Source organism: Microcebus murinus, chromosome 4 (genome assembly GCF_040939455.1).
Source record: "Microcebus murinus isolate Inina chromosome 4, M.murinus_Inina_mat1.0, whole genome shotgun sequence".
Lineage (NCBI taxonomy): Eukaryota > Metazoa > Chordata > Mammalia > Primates > Cheirogaleidae > Microcebus > Microcebus murinus.
In genome coordinates this window covers 88,241,594-88,258,914 of record NC_134107.1, presented here as the reverse complement: position 1 = coordinate 88,258,914, position 17,321 = coordinate 88,241,594, and the positions used below count along the sequence as shown (strand labels likewise).

The window sequence follows — 17,321 nt, the reverse complement described above, 5'->3', positions numbered from 1 at the left end:
ACTGCAAACTAAACTCCTAAAGAAAAGGCTGTGTTTGTTTACTGTGGGTGACCGCCAGCTCGCCCTAGAGCATTCTGTCCCAACTGACTTCCGTCCCTTCCCCTACCTGGCAATCTGTTCACCTTCAGTAACGTCTCGCTAATTTTTAACAACCTTGCACATAGAGAATGAGGTTTCGGTTAACTGTTTTTGTTTTTAATTCTGTAAATGTTAAATAGAAGAGGGCCACAAAATCATGTGTGGTAAAAATAGAGGTGAAATCTGTGTGAACGGGTTTTGTGACACCTTTCTCCACATCTCTGGCTCTTGACAGATCAGCTGCGTAGGACGCAGTCATGCAGTGTGTGGGCACTGTCTGTGTGAGCCAGTGACGGGCAGAAGGCCCCAAACAGAAACCTTTAGTGTCTACTCCGAGCCCTGTTCTTTTACATGAGCACGTAGGAAGCTTCCAGAAGACTTGGGTCACCTTAATATTGAGTCTTCTCCTGTGTATCTATCAGAGAATTGAGAGAATTTCAGTTTCTGGGATTCTTATTTATAGAACAGTAATGAAAATATTTATAGATGATGATCGACCTCCAAGAGTAAATTTGAAGAGTTTCTCTTGATACAAGACTAGCAAATAAAAACTGTGTGTGACCACTTAAAACAAAAAAAAAGACAAAGCTTCCTTCATTCAGATTGCTCTCTCTGCTAGTGATGGCCTTCACCCATTCCCCTCTCCCTACTCACACATCTTCTCTATTTTCCATATTATTCACTCATTTACTGGGAAATAGCATCATTAGTGATGAACACTGGTGGGTTCAGGCCCTGCCTTAATGGGGTTTATACTCTAGGAAGTCTAGTGCTAACTGTCTTTTAAGCCCTATCTTCATGAATGCTTTCCTAGCTCTTAGCTAAAAGTAATCTTATCTTTCTTCATGAGCCCAAAGCAAGATTCTTGGTTTTCTATTGCATGATCTATCATGTCACAGCTACTTTGTACATACCTTTTTCCACCAATAGATCCTAAATTTACTAGTATTTCCATATCTTCCTTGCAAGTTTAAATGCTCATTATATTTGTGTCCCGGCCCGAGGGACCTTCTGTTACTCGTGGGGTCAAGGGGGACCATGCCTAAAAGAGATGGGCGAGAGAAAGGAACAAGACCAAGCAAAGGGTTGTCAAGGTCTACTTTACTTGGATTTTTAGTAGGTTTTATAAGCATACAGAAACAAGGAAGTAGAAACAGAAAAATAGAGTGGGGTGACGATGAGTCTTGGGTTTGGGTTAATCAGCCTCAATCAGCGTCTTATCGGTATCGAAGCTGTTTGTGACTGGTTACTCATCTCCAACCTGGCAGGTGGTCGGGAACAATTGCAGTTAGCACATCCTGGAGAGTTCTATGGTCAGCACGTCATGGAATGTATTTTTTTTGGAGCTGTAGCTGGAATTTTTCAGGGCGAAGCCCGTGCGTAAGACGAGTCATAGGGGAGTTGAGGGTCTTTGAGGGTCCTTGCCTCTAACATATTTGAATTGAATCCTTTTTTTTTTTTTTTCACTCAAAAAGACATTTTTCAACCCTTTAGCTAAGTGCCAGCACTGAGTTAGATCACGGGACAAAGAATGTGTAGAAAGAGCATCGCAAGCAAAAGAGAGGCTGGGCAAATGGCCTAGATAGCATGGCAGAGCATTCAGAATGATTTAAGTGATGGAGTGATAGGAAACAACTCCAGAGAGGTAAGCAGGGGGCTGGTGAGAAAGAATTGAGTTTTACAGATGAGGAAAATGAGACACACAGATGTTATTTGACCAGCCCAAGTAATAGAGGGATTAGAACCCATGACTTGATCATCCCCACCGTCCAAGCCCAGCAACCTCACATATGCTCAGACAGTGATTTATGCTGTCATGACAGTCTGGAGCAATTGGATGGGAAAAGATGAAGGTAGTGATAGAGAGTATCTATTACATTAATGTCTGTGTGGTCGGGCCACATGATACCTCTCTTTGTACTTATCACTGCAACCTGAGCAGAGCAACTGCAGCAGGAGGCAAACAATCAAGAAAATTAGGTATATCGAAGACAGCATTCAGCACGGATCTGTGGCACACTGTAGTGGCCAGTCTGAGTCCTGGTTAGTGCAATAAAGACTGGCCTGTGAGCTACACTCTGAAGCAAATAGCAAGAGTTGCCAGTTCTCTATTCTCCTGGGTCTTTATCTTAAACTTGATAGAGTCAATACTTTCAGTGATGCCTGGGTTAAAGTAATAAGCGAAGGTATTGAGCAGATAAGTCATAAAAAACTACGGATATCCAATAAACGTGTAAAATAGTTTTCAACCTCTGTAGTAATCAAGAAATATCCCCCAAAAAAGAAAATGCTTTTTTTTTTGCCTGTCAGATTAGCAAAGATTAAAAAGAATAGCAATAACTAATGTTGGTAAGGACATGGGAGAATGGGCCCTCCTATAAGAAAAAACTTGGTACAACCTTCTTACCAGAGTAACTTGGTGTGATACATTTCATAAGCTGTTAAAACATGTTCATCCTTTGGCCTGGCAATTCTACTTCAAGGAAATTGATTCTAAGGAATTAGAGATGTATATAATGCTAGTTTTGAACTATGTTTATTTCAGCATTATAACTGTGAAAAATTAGAAATAACTCATATATCCAACAACAGGGGAGTAGGTACGTTATAGTACAGAGATACAATGGTAGAATACTGATGTAGCACAGCGTTCTTAATATAATGCAGGCCAGGCGCAGTGGCTCATGCCTGTAATCCTAGCACTTTAGGAGGCCGAGGAGGGCCGATAGCTTGAGGTCAGGAGTTCAAAACCAGCAAGAGCAAGTCTCTACTAAAAATAGAAAGAAATTAATTGGACAACTAATATATATAGAAAAAACTAGCCGGGCATGGTGGCACATGCCTGTAGTCCCAGCTACTCAGGAGGCTGAGGCAGGAGGATTGCTTGAGCCCAGGAGTTTGAGGTTGCTGTGAGCTAGGCTGACGCCATGGCACTCACTCTAGCCTGGGCAACAAAGCGAGACTCTGTCTCAAAAAAATAAAATAAAATAAAATAATAAAATAAAAATAAAATAAAAAAATAAAATTAATATACTGCAAAGTGGGAAACATAGGCTGTACAACAGTATGCTTAGTATAAGAGCATTTTTTTAAAACTCATATAATAGTGATAGAGAGTTGAGTAAGTAGGAATCATGGAATATAATCAGAAAGCATCTTTAGGTTTTGTATCCTATCATCCCTTTAAATGCCACTGGATAAAAACTAGGGCAGTCCCATGACTATTCTTCTCACTCTTAAGTAATCAAAGTCCTTTTGTCACTTTAAGACTCAAACGCAGTCTCTCAATTCAATGTAATAATGAGAGAGTGTCTGGTCTCAGGTTAATCCCGGCTCTATTCAGAGGGGCGGCCACTGCCTCAGCCACTCGCTATGAGATGGCTGTGACAGGGGGAGGGATTGGATCCTTCTCCCTTTCCACAGAAGCCTCTACCTCTCCACCCCTTCCATGGTGGTTTTTCACCACTTCAGGGCTGAAGTGGAGGGTGGATGGAAGGAGAGGGTTGAGTTTGAAACGCTTGGACGAACACATATACACGCACAGCAGTATCTCTCGGTGTGAGGACTATGAGTGATTTTTCTTTCTTCAGGCTTTTCCGTAATGTCTGCATGGAGTGCAATTTTTCTTTCATAATTTATTAAAAAACGTCAACTTTAAGATGTTATAATGTCAAAGCAAAGTTGGTTTTATTGACATCTGAAATTTCCTGTCCCAACGCTGAAGAATTCTCCTGTGAACAAATTCCTACACGTTGCTTTTGGCTGGTTGTTTCAGTCATGTCCTTTCAAGGGGATAAGGAACATACACTAGTTTATTCAAGAGGAGGGTGATACTTTATAGTCAAGATACAGTGGGGAGGGCCGGGCTCGGTGGCTCACGCCTGTAATCCTAGCACTCTGGAAGGCCGAGGCCAGTGGATTGCTCGAGGTCAGGAGTTCTAAACCAGCCTGAGCAAGAGGGAGACCCCCGTCTCTACTATAAATAGAAAGAAATTAATTGGCCAACTAATATATATAGAAAAAATTAGCCGGGCATGGTGGCGCATGTTTGTAGTCCCAGCTACTCGGGAGGCTGAGGCAGAAGGATTGCTTGAGCCCAGGAGTTTGAGGTTGCTGTGAGCTAGGCTGACGCCATGGCACTCACTCTAGCCTGGGCAACAAAGCGAGACTGTGTCTCAAAAAAAAAAAAAGATACAGTGGGGAATTAAGGCGACACCAGAACCAGCCTCAGCCCTGCACAGCCAGTCCTTGGGAACTAGAATGTTGATCAGTACGTAGCCACATTCTGGTGCCAGTCAACTGGGCTGGTCATCACAGGCCTGTGGCTCAGCTTCTGTCTTCTGCTTCTCCCTACTTGCTTCCATTGCCGTGGCTGGTTTTCTTCTCGCAGCTCTTCTCTCTGCCCCATAGCATCTACCTGCCGTGGCTCTGTTGCCTCATAGCTTCTGCTCATGGTACTGCTCAACACCTTGTCACTGGGTGGCTCTCAGCCTCTGTGTCACTTTAGTTCTTATTTGTCATCATGATTATGAGACGTGCCAAGAGGAAAAACATGAGTAAGTTGTTGCTCACTCTCCAAAATAGAGCACAGCCACTGAGCAGCATTCTTACTCCTGTTTAGCTTCTGGGTCAAGCATGAATCTCTGGGTCAGTTGATGAGGGTCAGGAATGCAAAAAATTTTGGATTCCATAACCCAAAACACAGCAATTGCCTGCAACTATAATACTTTGCTGTGAGAGGGATAGAGTCCCAACACAACATGGGCTGCCTGTATGCTAGAAAAGTGGTCCATATCTCTCAAGCAGAGATCTACTGCCATGCTTAATTCATTACTTCATTAATTCATTACTTGTAGCTTAATCAAGTCCTTCTTGGGGATGTTGGTAAAGAGAATAGAGGTGCCAGAATGATTTAAAACAAGCCAAAAGGTGGGGGGAAATCAGATATCCAGATTTGTTTTTCTATGCCAGATATTTCTTTATCCTACCTAAAAGAAAACAAAGATTGTTGCCAAGGTCAAAGGAATTTGAAGCTAAATAGATGATGACTTTTAAAATTTAAGGTCATTGTTAATAAAGAATAGGCTGCACCCCTATACATATGCCAAGTAAACACTCCTTTTCATTTCTACTTTTCTTCTATAAAATGCACCTGGCACTATTGCTTCTTTGTATTGACATTTCTTTTCAATTTTCAGAAATGGGTTGATTGTTTACAGACTGAGTTTGATTATTTTGTACCAATTCTTGGTGCACTGAGACACATTCATTTAAAGTACATAATATCCTCTAATGTTACATTTTCATCTGTATTGTGTAACAAAGCTTCATTCAGGCCTGTTCTCCAGAGATCCATTGAGATTTTATGATAAATTATTTAATACATTATAAAGAATGGTCACAAATTTTGTTATTGAGATTTAGAAAGAAGAATTTAGATACCAAAATCTGATAGTTAAAATGATAGCACATAATAAGAACATGTAGCAATGATATCACTAGAAAAATATCTTTTATACGAAGTCAGGCTTTTATAAATAAGTTGCATAATTTGGAGTAGACATATGCATCGGCAGTGTTAGCATTACTTCTTTTTATCCCAGGTACAGATTTTGTTATGGAATCATTCTAGGAGTGCTTCTCAGGAATATGTTTTGGTAAATAAATATATCTAAAGACAAAACTTGATAAGGTCTTCTGGATAATACCATATGAAAATAATACATATATTTGGAATAACTGATCAGCACAGAGATCACACTAATGATAACATTTAATACAAGGATTCAAGGGGGAAATGTTCAAAGTAAAGCCCTTTGAATGTGATTTCTGATGAGGTGGAGTGGTTTGTCAGGTCAGTTTGCTTATCAGTAGATGGAGAAAAACAGTTTAAATACCACGCTGATCTTTGTAAAGTAGGTTTCCTAGAGAGCACTTGGAAAAGGCAGTGACCATTTGGTTAAGAGTTACTTCAAGGGTTAACTCTTTTTGAAAATATATTACAAACTATAATCCTAACCAATGAGCTTTAACTGATGTCAGCATCGAGCTTTCTTTGACCCAGAGAGTGCATCCTGCAGTGGATAATGGTTTGCAAGTCGAGACTTTCCAAACCTCCGCTATCCCTGATGGGAACCCAGGAGCAGTACATTCTTGGTGGTGACATTTAGGAAACCTCCAGGCTTTTTCTCAGTGTTCTATTGTAACTGGCTCCCCATTGAACAAACTTCAATGACCCCTGTAAAATCCTCTCCCGTAACTCACTACATGAGCTTGTGAGTTGTTTCCCAGAAATGGTGGATGCAGGATGAAGGAGTTGAGATTCTGAAGTCCCCTGAGCAAGATTCCTGTTGCCACAAATCACCATCCCCCAGGACCTGCCCCAAGGTACATGGCCCGCCTGTCCTTCATAAGCCTGTGATAGTCCTTAGTTGTAGGGACAGATTGGAAGCAGATTCTCCTGACAAGGCAATCCTCATTGTCTTGATAATTGGATCTTTTGGTGATGAGTAACTGGACAAACCCCCTCACAAACCCCCTTTGGGGACAAGGCAATGTCCTAAAGCAAAGACTGTGTAGCTATTCAAGATCTCTCTTTCTTCCAGCTTGCATATTTGATCAGCGTGTGGGTGGGGTGTGAAGGTGGGATGGGGAGAGTCTCATATTGCAACACTAAATTCCTTAAAGCTAATTCCAGAATGTTGGATTTGAGTTGGTTTCCTAACACCTTTAAAATTGTATAATACAGAGGGTGAATTAAGTTGACTATGATAATTGTGGATTTTAATTATAGTATGAGGAGTGAAAGTAATGTAGTCTGTGACCTTTTTGCCTGGACATAGAAGGAATCCATAGGAGCATCACTTTCCTTTAAACTTGTGAAATAGCACAGACTCTTTCTTGTCTTCTCCTGGCAGGACGGGTGCTAAGAATAAGCATTAAATTGCCTGACGATGAGGGAAAAAACCATGCTCTGCATTCTTATTGATGAAAATGAAGGAAGAATGCACTAGATATTCATGTGTATACTTCTGTCTTATTACCTAACTCTATGTAACTGACAGTACAGAGGATGTAGTCAGAAATTAGGATGTAGTTTTCTTTGGAAAGAAGCCATGAATAATATTACTATAATAAACAAATCTAAGATGTTGAGATCATACACTTTTATCTACAGATCAGAACCTTTTTGGCTATCACTGCCTTGCTGCTGTGTTAGTAACAGACTTTCAAGAGGCATTTGTGGCCCACTCCGTAGCTCCGAGCAGCTTCCTTGCGCTTGTAGAATCCTAACACTCAGCTTGCATCATCAAGGCTTGTCCTACAAGTTTCAGTGAACAATGTCTGAGCATCTGTATAAAGAGGAATGAGAGGCATGCAAAAACTAAAAACTCAAATTTTTCATTCTTTTGTATACATTTGTTGGGTCATTCAACAAATATTTATTTATGGCTTGCTGTGATGTTCAGGAATTCTGATACTTACTTAGGGACTGACACTCCAGAGAAGAGAATACCAGTATCCAGAAAAATTCAGAGACTCAGCAGAGGAGGTTTATTCTCTAGACAGGTGGTGAATGATTCAGGCTCTGAAAAATAATCTGGAAATAACTGTTCTCACTCTACGAACATTATCATGCTGGAGCTCTGAGCTGGGTAGGATCCTAGTTCTTTTACTCACTCACTTTACAACCTCTGGTAGGTTTTTTTCACCTTTTGTGGTTTCAGTTCCTTTTACTGCCAAATGAGTGTAGTACCTACTTCACTGGGTTCCTATGGTGATTAAATGAAATAATCTATGTGGAAGCACCCAGAGAGGTAGCTGTCATATACTAGGTTTAATAGTTAACTCCAGGCCCACTTTCTTCCTCAGGGAACAGTGTGTTTTTATAGTGTACAAGTTCCCATCATGGTTATTTTCTGCAATTAGACTGGAAACCAGGTTTATTTATTTTTTTATTTTTATTTTTTTTTTGAGACAGAGTCTCACTCTGTTGCCCGGGCTAGAGTGCCGTGGCATCAGCCTAGCTCACGGCAACCTCAGACTCCTAGGCTCAAGTGATCCTCCTGCCTCAGCCTCCCAAGAAGCTTGGACTACAGGCACACACCACTGTGCCCAGCTAATTTTTTCTATATATTTTTAGTTGTCCAGCTAATTTCTTTCTATTTTCAGTAGAGACAGGGTCTCGCTCTTGTTCAGGCTGGTCTCGAACTCCTTAGCTCAAATAATCCTCCCTCCTCGGCCTCCCAGAGTGCTAGGATTACAGGTGTGATCCACCTCGCCCGGCCGGAAACCAGGTTTAAAATAAATGAAAGTATCGGCTCTTCATGTATGTTGGAATAGTATACCTTACTCACATTTGGAAGAGTACGCGTCTTTGGACCTTTTAATAAAAAAATGTGAGTAGTATTCTTAGCAATCGGGTGGCCCAGACAGTGACATCAGCCAGTGCATTCAGTGCAGTGTGAGAGCCCAGTGGCTGGCAGTGACTCCTCTTGTCTTTAGTCTAAACTGTGTTCGTGAACATCTGCACTGCAGAGTTTGGCTTCCTCATGATGCAGCTGTTGAATTAAGTGCAACACGGAGATCCAGAAGTGGATCTGTTGGGCCTAAGCCAAATGGTTGATGCTTTTGAGTTTGTTTTTTTTTTACTGGAAAAGAAAAAACCTAAGGATGATTCTCTTTGCTACCAAACCTCCTTTGTGTTGAGGGTGATGGTACATAAACCCCAACTCTCCCTCCACCCATTTTACCACCCATCCTGCCCATTCCACAGGTCACAGTGACAGTGTTTGTTTTGTGCCAGGCATAGATGTGTGAGCCTGACAGGCGTAATCTCCAGTAATCCTCACAGAAGCTCCAGGAGATATTGTTACTCTCATTCTCACTTTACAGATGAGTAAACTGAGGCACTGAGAGGATAATAAAGATCAGGGGCAGCATTCATACCAGGCAGTCTGATTTTAATTTAGCCTCTTAGTATTTTAATTTCCTCATTGGTAAAATAGGAATAATATTAAGAACAAGGAATAGGAATAAGGGTTCTTATGAAGATTAAATTAGTTAATATGGGCTGGGCTCAGTGGCTCACGCCTATAATCCCAGCAATATGAGAGGCTGAGGGCAGGAGGATCGCTTGAGGCCAGGAGTTTGAGACCAGCCTGGGCAACAATAGCAGATCAGGTGTCTAAAAAAATATTAGCTGGGTGTGGTGACACGTACCTGTGGTCCTTGCTCCTTGGGAGGTTGAGGCAGGAGGATCATTTGAGCCACTGTACTCAGGCCTGGGCATCAGAGCCAGACCCTGTATCAAATAAATAAATAAATTAGTTAATATGTGTAACCATGCCTGGACCCGGGCAAGCACCGTGTAACTGTTATTGACTGAGTTACTTCACAATGACGGCAGAATAAGTTTGTAGGATTCATTCATTACCCCCAAAATTGAACGAATGTGTATTGATCAACTGTAAGTCAGGGATCGTGTATTGATCAACTGTAAGTCAGAGATCGTGCTAGGCCCTACGAATACCAAAATGAATGAGACACAGGACCTGTCCTCAGGGAGTGGACAGCCTGGTGGCACAGCTACAGGTGACACTGGGTGATTTCTTAGCTGGTTCAGGTAAAAGGTATAAATGGATTAAAAAATAAATAAGATACACCTAGGAAGACGAAAGAGCTCTGATGGCTACAAAGTTTAAGATTGACGCTTAAATTCTAACTCTGAGCTCAGAGTGGATGGCTAGTCTTTTCAATAGCACTTTCTGTTGGGTGAGTATTGGAAAAGGGTGACTATTGGTAAAGGATGTAAAGGGTGACTGTGGTCTGAACCAGCGTGGAAATTAACACACCCTTATTGTTACTTAGATAACTTATTTTTTTCCTTCTGTTGTGACTTTGTGCGTGTGAAAATAAACATGCAGGAGGGCTATAATGGTCAATTTGAAAAACATAGAAAAGGTTGTCATTTATTCCAAAGTGCGCAGTTTCAATCATAGCCATTCAAGGAGTTTAAATGAGCTTCGTTATCTAGCTTGGCTTGAATGCAGGGGGGGGGGGCATTATTTTGTTGTCCCTCTTTGAGTTCCAAGGGTTTGTTGTTGCTGGTGGTGGTTGCTTTAGTTATACCACTTTTCCCTATCTGAGCTGCCCTTACTCCAGACTTCCCTCTGGGTGGTTTTACTTTTCCCGTATGAAAAGAACCACGTTTTTCAATACACTTGCTTGCTTTTTCTAATCCCTGCCCCTCCCCGAGTCTTGGCTGTGGGCTGAGCCAAAGAACAAGCTCTGATGTCAGGGGCAAAGGCACTCAAATAACAATCTTTTCAGAAGAGCCACAGGGGAAGAGAGACCAGTGACTATGATAAAGCTGCTGTGAGCAGGGCTTTTGCTTCCTTTGCTCTGCCTTTTTTCTGACTGAGAACTCCGGGTAGCTGTTCTGAAGCTTTCCCTAGGGGGTGAGCGATAAGAAATCTGCACCTGGAGGTATCACCTGTCTGCAGCAGGAAAACAAGGGACAACACTTCTCCTAAAATGGTGAGTCTCCCCTGGGGCTTCAGGGTTTTGGAAAAGTTCTTGCTTGGATATACCGAGCCGTGTTCCATTATGACATTGGACCCACTGGTTAAGCTGACTCGGGATACGGTTTCTGTCCTGTGCCCTCCTCTGTCTGTGCTTTTCGGTGTGTTGTGGTTGCTTGGTGATATGAAACAAAAATATGTTTGAATTCCTACGTGGGAGGAAAACTTGAATGATGCTTTGATCTGTAAATCAAGCAACAAATTCACTTTTACAGAATTGGGCATAATTGAAAAAAATTCATTCTGGCGTTCACTGATGACTGAACCTGTATTTGGGGACTATGGCAAGAGGTCCTTGAAGCCTAGAGTAGAGGATTGATAGGGATCAGGAGGCTTAGCTGCCTGGAAGGCAGAGGGAGGTGTTAACAAGAGGGTCAAGAACAAGGTCAGCTGTCAAAGAAAAAACGATATGTGTGCAGAAGCCAAAGAAGTAAGAAAAGGGGAGGAAAAATATCTGTGAGGAGATTAAAAAAAGAGGTGAGAACAGCGAAAAGAGAAATTAATGCCTTCGGCAAGAGGTGCTAATAAAGGGAACTATTTTGAGAAATATTTGAGATTTTTCTGACAAGAAAATGGAGGCTATAAATTCCTGTTTTCTGGGTTAGGGAAACTTTGCTTTCAAAACTTACATAACTGATCTCTCTTTAATCATATTTGAATTATCACTACCACCTGTTTAATTGGCAAAGTCACTGTAGGTTTATATCAATTGCATTGTTTATGAGTGAGGTTAGTAATACCCATAAGCCAATGAGGTATATGGTTAAAACATGGGCTTTCGAATCAGAGGCTGTGGAATCACAAGCTTGAGTTCACATCTCCGTTCAGTAACTCCAGCCTGTCAAACTTCCCTTCCTCTCTGTAAATGAGGACACCAATGTCTTTGGAGTATCTTGGTAAGGATTGGCAATAATGACTAAAAAATCCTGAGAGGTAGCAGCTCAGTACGTATCATCTGCTGTTATTTTATTTTTTTATTGATATTATTTCACCTGACGGTACTGTTACCGAAAGCTCAGCACTTGTCCCCAAGGCCACATCAGAAAGAACAAGAACAAGTGGGTGAGGAGAGGGAAACAGAAATTTATTACTTTGCCAGAAAAGGAGGAAAAATGGCAGAAACACTGTCTCAAAATCCAAATTCCTGTACATAAAGAGAAATACAGAGCTTTTAAAGGAAGGGCCCTCAGTTCTAGGCTATTATTCTGGATAGCCTAGAATTCTGGATTGTTCTGGATTGTACTGGATTCCAGTGATTCCAATTGTCCCATCTCCCTGGAAGACAAAGCTTGTGACCTCAGCCCACCCGGGAGGCCCACCCAGACCTCCCCCAGCTCGGTGCCTGGCCTGGGATGGAGCCACAGCTCAGCTGAGCTATCTCCAGTAACACAAAGAATAAAAGACCTTCCCCTGCCCCTCCTGACCACCTGCCCCAGACAAGGATTGCAGGCCTGAGTTCCCAACAACAGGGGGGGAAGTTTTAAAGAGACAGAAAACATTTTTTGCCATTTTCCCCCCCAGGCCATTCCCTCTGTTACAATAGGGAGTTTGATCAGATTGTGTCTTTGAGGCTCTTTTCAGCTTTATAAGATTTCTCAATGACTTAAATGTGATGTAGGAATGTTGAGGTTTTTTTTAATCATAGATTTTAGACCAGAAGATATCTTCAAGATAACCTCATCCATATGAATGACCCCAAAACTTAAAGGCTTAAAACAACTTCTGTTTTTATACCTTGCAATTCTATGGGATAGCCATTTGGCCTGGACTCAGCTGGGTGGTTTGCCTGGGATCACTCATTTGGCTCTGCTAGTCTGACAGCTCCGCGGGGTCTGGATGGTCTAACAGGGCTTGACCCACATGTGGGGCAATTGGTGGTGGCTCTCAGCGGGGCCTCTCTCTGCGTGAGATCTCATCCTCAGGAGACTAGCTCAGGCTTCTCTATGTAGCAGTCTCAAGGTCCCAAGATGGAGAGATCAGAAGCTGCAAAATCTCTTGAGGCCTGGGCTCAGAAGTCTGAATTTCACTTCTACCATGTTTTATTTGCCTAACTAAGCAAGCACAAGGCCAGCCCAGATTCCAGGGCGAGGAAGAATGGCAAACTCACACAGCCAAGGAATGACCTTCAAGGATAAGAGGGACTGTGGAGGCCTTCTTTGCAAATAAGCTACCCATCGTCTATTCCTCTCTTACGAATTGGGAAAATAAAGCTAAGAAAGTTAAATATTTGGCTAAGATCACTCAGCTAGAACCTGACTCTAGTCCTGTGTTCTTTCTACTGTTCGATGGTAACTTGAGAATGGGCCAGGAATTTGTTAGCAGGGAGCAGATAAATGAGACTGAAAAAATGGGAGATAAAGAGAGAGCTATCATTTACTGAGCACATTCTAAGTAGTTAGTGCATAATTAATTAGTCATGGAAATAAAGGTGAGCACAAAGGCTTGCTCGGAACAAAGACAAAGAAAGGTGACTAGGAAAGGTCAGCCAGGACAGGGTTGGGGAAGACGAAGAGGAGAGGGAGATGGGAGTCGTAACTCGAGGCTGGAAAATAAAGGAAAAATAAACATAACTCAGGAGGAGGAACGGAAGAGCAGTGGCGTGTTCAGGAAATGCCAGGATGGAAGCCAAGGGCGCACTGAGCAGACTGAGATTCCTGTGAATGAAGAAAGGGCATTCTGACGCGGAGGGAGAGGGCTGGGCCTGCAGCCCAGCTAGAAAAGACCTGATTTAATTTAGTCAAGTTGACCAGCCTGAGGGTAAAACAAATTAGAAGTGTAGACAACAGTCTCCGGTGATATGTTGCGTCAAGCTGGACTAATTAAGCAGAGAAGCTGTGTACTAGTAATTTGCCTCTATGTATGTCATTTGCACCCCTGAGGTTCTTCTCATTGGTATAAAGTAGACTGTGCACCCTAACTGGCTGCCGGAGACTAAAACAAACCATCATAGTTGAGGCAGAGCCTCGTGCAGGCCGATTGTGAACGTGGTTGAATTCCACTTACAAACAAATGTTATCTCCGTCAAACTGAGAACAGCTGAGATATAAAATACTGTGCTCAAGTTTCACACATCACTGTGCCCCTGCTTTATGTCCATAATTTTTTCTTGCTTGCCAATGTTGAGTTTATTTGATATTTTACCTTTTTAAGTACAAAAGTAAGTCTAAACCACCGATTTTACAATTGTTACGATTGTTGTGTTCTTTTTAGTACAAGAAGCTCAGTCAACCATTGTAAATTTATGTTTCATACTATAATTTACATTTTATACTATACTATGTTATTTTACAGGGCTCTTGGGTGTGTAAGGTTAAGAAAGTGAGTTACAGGTACCCACTGAGTTTAGACTTTTATGTCATTCACAGTTTCCCTTCCTGGGTCACCCTTACATCAAAGGCCAGAACTATTTCTGTTTTACTTCCTTGATAATATTTAATAGTAAACACAGTGCCTTTTTTGACCACCCAAACCTTGAATTTTCTGGCTTTTGACTGTACATGTTTATCTACTTTCCTGACAACCAGGATCATCCTTGAAATATTTCTGCTTTAAAAGCTTGTGAATTTCTTCAAAATCTTCATGTGTCTGTATGTCACTACTACCTGAATTTCATTTCTCATTGTCTTCAGGAAATAAATATTAGCATAAACATATCTACAGATTATTTATGTTTTTACCTACTTTAGTCCCAACCAGAATGAGGTTTATATGGCCCAACATTCAAAATTTAATCAAAATGAAAGTAAAAAACCTGGGCTAAATATGTAAAACAAATAAGAAAAATAATGAACTAATATTTCTCTTAAATATGTCTCATTCTAATGAAAAACTCTGAGGCACTGATTTATAAATTGACAAAACATAAAATTGCCAAATCACAAAATATACTTAGTAAACAGACATATGGGACAATGTTGAAACCTCACTACCTATCAAAGAAATGTAGCATATTTTATTAAACAAAGAAAAAAAATTCTTAGAAAGAAAAATAATTGCTGACATTATAAATAGTGCCATCAAAATATTAAATTATAAAAATAAAAATACTGGAAATAGTAATACCTAGTCTTCCAAGATGTCTAATGTCCTTGTACATTGCTAGCATGAGTGCTATTGGTACAGCCATTGTGGTAGTATGTATAATCACAGAAATGTTTTGACTCTTTGACCCAATCATTGTATTTTGGTGTCTGACAGAAATACTATAAAAATTGAAAATTGCACATGATGTTTATTACAGAGTATTTATAAGGGGAAATCTCAATGTCCTTCATCAAGGGGATAATAAATAAATTATGGAAAACATGCTAACTTAAATATTATGCAACTATTTAATGATTGTTCTGAAGATGAATAATGTTAAAGGTGTCATTGATATAATATTAAGTTTGGGGTTTTAAAAATTATATATGCACAATCTCTATGAGTAACATCTTCCATGCACTTATATAAATCAGAAGTCTAGGAATCTTCTTTGAAATGTCTCTTCCCTCCTAACCCCCCAAAGTCACTCCATCACTTGGGGGATCAGTTTTCCCCCTAAGCCTTTCTGAACACTCTCCACTTTTCTTAGGCTTCACCACCACCATCCTGGACCATGCCTTTCTCTCTTAGACCCTATAAATGCCCTCACTGGTCTCCTGTCTCCCACTGGAATGTATTCTCCACCTGCAGCTAGGATGATCTTTTAAAAATGCAAATCTGACATGTCACATCCCTGCTAAGCCATCCATGCTTTCTCCTTGCTTAGGACCAAGCACCAAACTGCTTAACCTGACCCCCAATGCTGCATTATCCAACTGCCTCTGTCCACTCTCCTTTGTCCTTGGTGTAGTCTTCCTCTCCATCTCCACACTTCAGCCACACAGGCCTCATTTCTTTCCTTGCTTCTTCCCTTGGGGCACTTCTTGCTCTACCATGGCTACTCCTCTGTCTAGAAAGCTTTCTCCCAGACACTCCTGAACCGACTACTCCTTTTGTCCTGCATCCTTCCAGCCCTGGGTCATCCTTTCAGGGAAATCTGTGCTGTTGCTTCAGCCTGGGGAGGGGGGGTGTCCCTTGTTATATGCTCTCGTAGCAGGTACTTACTTTTTTATTGTTTGCACCTGTGCACAAACTCACTCCCAGCACAGCAGAATTTAAATCCCATGAGGGCAGGGACTTGACTTTTTCACTGCTCTTTGCCCAACCTTCAAACATGCATTGAATGAATAACTCCTGTTTACTATCTGATACCTTACATTTGTATCGCTATTGGGTTCATCTTTCTCTCTCCCACTAGGCTATAAGATCTCTGGGGTGTTGAGCCGTATCTGTTCTGCTCCCCATGTTATCCCAGCGTCTGCACCATAGGAGGCCTTCTACAGAGGGGTACTGAACACATTGTATCGTAATCATGTGAAAAAACGCAGAGGAGAAATCATGCCAAAAGGGCAACAGTGACTGTGTTAGGATTATGACAATATGACAGATTTTTTTTCCCTCTTTCTCCAAAAAAAATTTAATGGAAAGATGACAATATAAATACAAATTCACAGTTAAACAAAAATACTATACATATTGAATAATTAAAAAGCTAAAATTGAACATAATAAAATAAGCTAAAAATAGAAATGATACCTATGATTATTCTACTCTAAAAGATCAGGTAGTTTCATTTTTTCCTTAGTGTCGCCCAAATGAGGATTCATTTTTACGTAGCAGTAAGAGACACAATGTTGTAGTTTGTATTTCCTGCTTCATGTTGTGTCACATGTATTTTCCCAGGATTCTCCCTTGCCCTCATTACTTTTAGCCACTTTGTGACGTTCAGTTAAATCACTGTGCTTGGGGTAGGATTATTGCTTCAAGATGTATTTCCTGGAGTAGAATTCAAAGTGTATGAGTACTTGTAGGGAAATACAGACTTCTGGCATCATTTGCCAGAAGATGGAAAAGGAACAGGCAGTGGTAGATACGTGTCCAAGTGTGGAATGAGTGCTAGAGGTGGAATTAAGTGAAGTAGGATTATTTTTAAAAAGAGGGTCAATGTTACATCAAGCCTGTAGGGGAAAAAAAGTTATGTTCACATGGGATGTTCCTAAGTCAGGTAGCTTGCCTGTCTTTTGAAATGAGCAGGACCTGTTGAGAAGTAGAGGAGGGTGGTGCTGGCTTTTGCAGAACCTGCAATTAGAGAGGCTTGCCAGGAAGTGGAGGTTGTGCACAAAAGTGAGACATTAGTAGGTAGGTGTTAATGAGTTGGGGGCAGCCAGTCTTGGTTAGAAGCAGATACTTAGGGTCTCTCAGTTGTTCTGTTAGTAATGGAAGTAGCAATAGAGAAGAGACAGGAGTGACCAGGTGTCAGAGGATGGCAATTGCAAAAGAAGAGGCACCAATGCAGATTCTCTAGGCTGAACATAATAACTGCTGCCTAATGCTTTTCAAAATGCAAGTCTGGGCAAGGTGACCTCTGGCTTCTTTCTGGAATATTTTTATAAAATGGCAGTATCATAGCCTCAAGCAAGAACCTGGCAGTTCATTGCCTTTAACCCCAAGTTTGCCACTTCTCACACATCTTGTTTACACCTTCTTAGTAAAGGCCCTAACACTTGTGCTTTGCAGCAGACCTGGGATAAAGAGTGAAGCTGCTGCGTCCCATGAAATACTTCCCCAAACAGCAGA

At 41.3% G+C, this 17,321-nt stretch overlaps 1 protein-coding gene across 3 annotated transcripts in view; it reads left to right on the top strand.

Annotated features, from left to right (window-relative positions):
* Positions 1-17,321, top strand: part of EXPH5 (exophilin 5) — a 75,614-nt gene that overhangs the window by 26,950 nt on the left and 31,343 nt on the right. Inside the window, exon 1 of one of the 3 annotated variants that reach the window (XM_012773740.3) lies at positions 4,199-10,617. The exons of the other annotated variants lie outside the window; for them this stretch is intronic. The gene's annotated coding sequence lies outside the window, so the exon portion shown is untranslated. Of the gene's footprint in view, positions 1-4,198; positions 10,618-17,321 lie in introns of those variants that run through there. 3 annotated transcript variants of the gene reach the window in all.